This window comes from Solenopsis invicta, chromosome 12 (assembly GCF_016802725.1).
Source record: "Solenopsis invicta isolate M01_SB chromosome 12, UNIL_Sinv_3.0, whole genome shotgun sequence".
NCBI classification, from domain to species: domain Eukaryota; kingdom Metazoa; phylum Arthropoda; class Insecta; order Hymenoptera; family Formicidae; genus Solenopsis; species Solenopsis invicta.
This window is the reverse complement of record NC_052675.1, coordinates 2,820,422-2,826,555: the sequence shown is the minus strand read 5'-3', so window position 1 is coordinate 2,826,555 and position 6,134 is coordinate 2,820,422. Positions and strand designations below refer to the sequence as shown.

The 6,134-nt window shown below is 33.3% G+C and overlaps 1 long non-coding RNA gene across 1 annotated transcript; it reads left to right on the top strand.

Moving 5' to 3' along the window:
- Positions 1-242: 242 nt before the first annotated feature.
- Positions 243-4,772, top strand: LOC120359292. The gene is made up of 2 exons (XR_005576093.1): positions 243-2,210; positions 2,804-4,772. It is a non-coding gene; the product is annotated as an uncharacterized LOC120359292 (long non-coding RNA).
- Positions 4,773-6,134: the final 1,362 nt, after the last annotated feature.

Here is a 6,134-nt window from a genome sequence, read left to right as displayed (position 1 = left end):
AACCAAACAAATTACGTTTTTATAATATTTTCAAGTTAGCGACTTTGAAAGCATGGATACGAATCCAAACAAATCCGATATCTTAAACGTTCTTCAATTATTTAATAATTGGAAATAATGAATTTAATATAACAAATCTAAAGTAAGAAAAATACATAGATGACTTAGAGAAAGTTGATTTTTTACTATAGAAATATGTTCGCGATCAAACCAACCAAACAATCTTGTATAATTTTATTGCGTCCTGTAGATTTAAGTTTCAAAATTCAAGCTGTTACTTTCAGTATTTCTTGTGTACCATCGATTATCTCGACCAGCTTCGGTGCTGTTATTATTTGCTTGTGTATACGGAGTCGAGTGTTCGGTCGCTCCGTTCTCTATCACGCGCTAACAGCGGGGACAACTCGGCGGGAAGATCGTGACAAAATATTGAGATTCTTCTCCTAAGACGCTGGCCACGGTCATCTTGTTAGACCAGTCAGCCAATTAGACGATTTCCCGCGGAAAGATCTTTCCCCCGAATTGTTCCCGTCGATCGGTCGCTCTGCCGAAGATCTCGCCGCTCAACCAGACTCTCAGAGTGATTCGACCGAGAACGATCGCCGTTAAAATCGCGCCGCAACCGTGAGATTGAAAACTGATAGATTACTGACCGACGCTGGTCGGAACTTGTGTGTGAAAGCTGCAGACAAATTTGTTAACGCCAGTGAGACAATTTGACAAATAAAGGTGTTTCGCGAAATTTGGGCAGCGGACCTATTGAGTCTTTCTTTCAATCTCCGTCCTCGCGCCTTTAAATCCCGCACGCTCGCGGAGCAGCTGATCGCGGTCGATCCTCGTCGCGCCTCTCGGCTCACTCGAACGCTGTCGCGCTCAGCGGCAGGACAACGGCAAGCTGCGCATTACTTAAATTACGCGTCTCACTCGCGCTCACTCGAGCTCGCCCGGCAAACTCAAGTTCGCGCACGTTATCTCGGCAACGTGCAGTCGCGAACAAAATAGTTTATTTAAAAAAATGTTCAATTGTGTTCCTTGTAAATTCCGCTCTCTGCCGAACCTAGAGTCACGAAACGAGGACGTGGCGGTTGTTGACTCCGTATTTTTTTTTTTTTTAATTTTCAATTTTTTAAAAAATATTTTTATTATTTTTTTTGTATATGATCAGTTATTGATCAACAGCTAAAAAGTTTTTTTTATAGGATTTTCTAGAGTGTGGTTTACGATATTCCCGCTGAAGGTTCCAGCAGTAATCAGTCATCATGTGGATATCCCACCTTTTCTAATATCTGTCTTCTATAGTTTTTATATCTTGATAGAATCTTTTTTCTTGTTCATCGCTAAAATCACCAAAGTTTTGTGAAAAGCGATCTAAGTGGCTGTGTAGGTAATGAATTTTAATGCTCATGTGACAGCCAAGTTTATTAAAATTAGTGAGCATATTGTCTACCAATTTACCATAATTATCTGCTTTATTATTGCCAAGAAAGTGTTTGACAACTAAAACAAATGAAGACCAGGCACGAGATTTAATTTTGTTCATTGAATATGTAAAATGTGGATCTTTTATAAGTTGTCTTATCTGGGGACCATCAAAAATACCTGCTTTTAATTTTTCCAAGCTCAGTGCCAAGAAATTTGCTTATTAAGTAGTTAAAGCATAAAGCACTGTCTTTGTTCAAAGTTTTTACAAATTGTTTCATCAGACCTAGCTTTATATGTAATAGTGGCAGGATGATTGTTTTTCTGTCAACCAACGATTTTTTAACAACATTGTGTTTTCCAACTCCCATGTTCTTTCTTAAAGGCCATTTTTTTCTGCCCCAGTGATCATGTTCGCTCTGCTATCCCAAAGACATAAAAAGCACGGACATTTTGTATAGCCACTTTGCTGACCAAGGAGAAAGTTCCCCATTTTTAGGTCTACACAAACAACCCACTAATGTTTTGAGTATTTTATCTTTTCTAATGCTAGAAAAATTGATTCATACTCTTCTTTCATTTTTGCAGAATGACCAATTGGAATGGAACCATATCTGTTGCCGTTATGTAATAAAATACATTTTAGACTTTGCTTGGAGCTATCAATAAAAAGACGCCAATCGTTTGGATTGTACTCTATTACCCCTAATTTGTTTAAAACACCTTTTATATCATTGCAAAACACTAGGCTCTGTTTATAAGAGAAGAATGGCAAAAAATCCTTTTCTCTGGTACGATAAAATGTAATTTTTGTTCCAGAATGGAATAAATTCTTTTCGTTCAGCCTAGAAGCCAGTAATTCGGAAGACTCTTTTAAAAGGTTTAAATCCTTGATGAGATCACTGAGCTCTTGTTGTGTAAAGCGTTGGGTACTTTCTGAAGATGCTACAAAATCTTCGTCCTTTCCTTTACTTTTTTTATTCTGTATATTATAGCTCATGCTCGATTCGCCAATATCTTCTGAGAGCTGTGATAGGTGGTCTAAAGAAGGAACGGGTTTCACCTTTGACTCTGCAATAAGTCGTCTTGTTGAATCAACATCAGGATATGGCCACTTGCTTCAATTATTGCGATTCATACCATTAATGTTTACAAGACAAAAATAACAATCATTTACATGATTTTTTAGTTCCCTCCAAATCATTGGTATTGTAAATTTTAGGCAACTTTTCTTTCTATTTGTCCATTGCCGCAAATGCTCCTTGCAAATTTTGCATACAATATGAAGAGCCTACGATTTATCTTGGTGTCTAAGCTGGACGTGAAAATAATCAAGATATGCTTTCTTTACAAACTCACAAATAGGTTTCATATATTCTTTCAGAATGTATTCAGCACAAATGTAGCAAAAGACATTTGGATTATGCAAGCAGCTTTTTCATGAGAAAGCCATGACTTTACTTAATATACCAAAATTGAGTACTTTCTAAATTTTATAGAATAAAATATCAAAATTTTTAGAATAAAATTGAGCCTCTGATGTATCACTCTTATTAAAATAATAAATCACTCGAAAATTGCACAGACTCAATTTTCATTATTTTAGAGTAACATTTGTCTGTAAGAAATTTAGAAAGTATACTATATAATTTATGTATATAACCAATAGATTTAGAAAATCGCGGCAGTATATGTACCAAAAAGTGATGTACTTTTTTCAAATAACATATTATCTCGCGCTCCTTATATCCAGTGGTTGCGACATTTGACTTACGAGAACGCCACTCTCTAGTGGCGTGCAGTCGCAATTACTTTTAATTCCGCGTGATGGATTAAAATAGAATTTAAAAAATTTCTGACACTTTAATTGGATAGAAATTGATTTAAAAAATCAGAATTTTTATTCGGCATAGATCAAAAGATCCATTTCTAATTTATTTCAATCCATTTCCAAATGCTGAGAAACAGATCTAAAATATGTTTACAATATAAAATCTATATATGACAAAATCAAATTTGCAATGTATAAGCTAGATTGTACTCAAAACAATATACAATATTTATGGAACCTGTTGCAATAATATACAAAATTAAAAATGTAAGAAAAATTTAATATATATAATAATATTTAAAAAGTGAAAGAAATTAAATACGAAATAAACAATTGCCACGTTTTTGTTTTGTGACTCCGAGTTTGATAAAGAGCGAGATTTATGAGCAATACAATTGAGAAAACTGTTTAATAAATTGTTTTTACATTAACTTGTCAATTTTCTGTAAGTCAACTATGTATTTTTCATGATTCAGATTTGCTATATTAGATTCTTTATTTCCAACTTTAATTTAAACAATTAGGAGAAATTTTAAGATATCGGATTTGTTTGGATTTGTGTCCATGCTTTCAAAGTCGCTAACTTAAAAATATTATAAAAATATAAAATTTGTTCGGTTCTTAAAGCATTTTTTGTAACATTTTTGCAATATTCTTTATATTTTTTTATAAACTGATATTATATTCAGATTCAGTGATCTTAAAAACCCTATATTACAATTTTATGGAAATTAAACTATGTTTTATTAGCTTTCTCATCCGCCATATTAGACACGCCATTTTTAATTTTTAAATGGGATACAGAACTTCAAGAATACATATTTTTATTTTAATTTTATGAGCTAATTTATTTATTTTACCCTTAACCACCTTCGGCGGCAGAGCGACCCGTTTCACACGAAGAGACCCGCGCGCAGCGGCATGTCGTTTTAAATTCAATAACTTCTTAACAAATGGTCGGAAATTAATTTTTCAAAAAAAGATTTAAACTAGAAACATACAGCTATAAACCCTAAATAGTCATATATTTTTTAAGATTTTTTTGGCCGAGGAAATTGGTTTTTTTATTCGAAATTTTGCTGTTTTTCCATTTTTTTCACAATATTATTCAAGTTTTTGCTTTGTGGCTTGCATATTAATATTCTTTTGGTATCATTAAAATAATATTAGTATTGCGGGAGACTTTCTGAGTAAAAATGCCGTATTGTAAACTCCGATATAATTTTTTTTTCTACTACTAAAAAGTTACAAGGTATAAAAGTTTTTAAAAAAGATTATTTAACGGTTATTTAAAAAACAAGAGCTGATGGGTAAAAACGAATTTCTGATTCGTTTTCAGCGACCCAAAATCCTTTAGAATCAACCTTCAAAATGGCGGTACCAAAATGTGTGTTGGCCAGTGTTATAATTATTTGAGTAATATTGTAATAATCGAATAATATTATTTAAATTATATGCTTAGATTATGAACTATCAAATATGTAACATTCGTAATTAATCATCTCTTTTATTTACAACCCAATGAGAAAAATTAACGTTAAATCAATACATTCCTAATAATAAATAAATGCGGCAAATCAAATTGTCAAATGTAAAATCTTCTTTTCTCTTTTATTGATATGTAATAATTATATCATTATGTACGTTAGTTTTAAAATATATGTTATGCTAGTTTTTATAAAGAAATTTAATTGTTAAAATTTATTACACTTCCTCCTCAAATTAACTCGTCTCGCTGAACGCTTCCTCCTAGTAAAAGATCACGAGAGGTCCGATCCCGAGTTAAAAAGATTAGATTCTCTAAATCAAATAAGGACCGACGATCGCACGATTCTTGAAAGGGCGTCAAAGCGTGTCGTGGCACGGTGACTCAGTTTCCAGAGTCATAAAAGTGCGTTTGTCTTCATGTTGTACACGTCTAGTTCAACCACGAGTAAGGGATTTTGTTGCGTCCTTCCCTACTTTCCCGAAATTCCAAATGACTTTTCTTTAACCATCTTTCCTTTAAGGATGTAACAGCGTTTTCGATCCTTTGTTCTAATTGGACGATTCCAGCAAATGGCGACAAATCTGGTTTAAAACCCACTGCAGTCGAAAACGCTGTCAGTTTTTAATCAGCTTGCAGGCCCTGAATTAGAAAACTTTAACACATTCAGCAGATATTTTGCAACATGTGTAAAACATAGATATCATATAATCAGTTAGCCATTATGTTGCCGATACAATACTGTATATGAAATACTCGTATGCCGTAATTTTGCTATCAACATTATGTGTTATTAATTCTCAGCGTTTGGTCTTGAAATTTCGTAAATTGATGATGTCTATTTGCTCTTATGTTGCTAACTCAGACTGCACACATAAGATTCCAATTTGCCAAATTGACAGAAACTTCACAACTTGTACAGTTCAATAATTTACCTAATGTGCTAAATCACTTAGCTATCTGAGTTATTTGTTGCATATATCGAACGTGAGTTTAAATTAATTTTGTTTATTTATTTTTCTAGTGATTTTCTTACTTTTTAAAGAAAAGCTTCTTAATATTGCTTGTGAGCAAGCTACAAACTTTTAAGTACGCAACATCCTCTTCTGAAACTAATAATAAACTTCATTTCGCGTTTAATGCACACACATATACGTCAGATACATGAATAAACGGCGCGGAAACGATTACCAAGAGGAGGATCAGGTCAAATACCAGAGTCAAGTCGGTAATGTTCAGCAGGGTTAAACGCTTTCTTAACCTTTCTTAATAAGTCGGTAGGACACACTTTGCAATGCCAACTTAAATGTTTTGGAAATTGTTTAGAGATATGTAAACTGGAAGACCTAGGAAGAAAAAAGTTATTTTTTAACAAGATGGTTATTTATTTCTTCGTGA